The sequence below is a fragment of the Podarcis filfolensis genome (genome assembly GCF_964270895.1).
Source record: "Podarcis filfolensis genome assembly, chromosome: Z".
In the NCBI taxonomy this organism is placed as follows: domain Eukaryota; kingdom Metazoa; phylum Chordata; class Lepidosauria; order Squamata; family Lacertidae; genus Podarcis; species Podarcis filfolensis.
The window spans coordinates 33,155,433-33,156,147 of record NC_139617.1 but is presented as its reverse complement, the minus strand read 5'-3'; positions in this window follow the sequence as shown (position 1 = coordinate 33,156,147).

The following is a 715-nucleotide window of genomic DNA, read 5'->3' as shown; positions in this document are numbered from 1 at the left end:
GGAAGAACATAAGAACTTGCTGGATCATGCTAAAGGGGGCCCACCTAGTCCAGCATTCTGTTCTCACAGAGGGCAACCAGATGCCCCAATGCAAAGCCTGCAAGCAGGACCCAAGCACAAAAGCACTTTCCCCTCCTATGGTTTCCAGCAATGGGTCACACAATTAATAAGCACAACCATTCAGTTTAAGGCAACAGAGACTCTGGGCAGAGATGACACCCCAATGAGATCAATGTAACCGGCAACACAATCTTATTGGCCTTGAACTGGAACTAGATATCACAACCAGGCTTCCACAAGAATGCTACAAGTGCGTCAGGCGGGCTCTCTTTATCCAAGGAAGAGGACTCAACATTTGCCATACCTAAACTCTGGAACAATATGTGTTCAAAACAAAACAACACAACACTGCTCTAAGGCATCAGGCTTCAACTGGCAGGTCATGGGCAACTTCCACCTTGCAACTTGATCAATGGTGGCTTGCAACAGCAGCACTACCACCACAATGATATATGGGAAATAAACTAAGAAATGGGTCCCCCAGTGCAGAATTGTGTTCATAGTGGGTTGTGGGTCTGAAAAAGTTGAATGCAGCTGGAGTGAGCAGAGGGAGGGAAATATGAAAGCTGCTTTATACACAGAGTCAGGTCATTGGTCCATCTAGCTCAATAATGCCCAGTGACTGGCAGCAGTTATCCAGGGTTACAGACAGCGA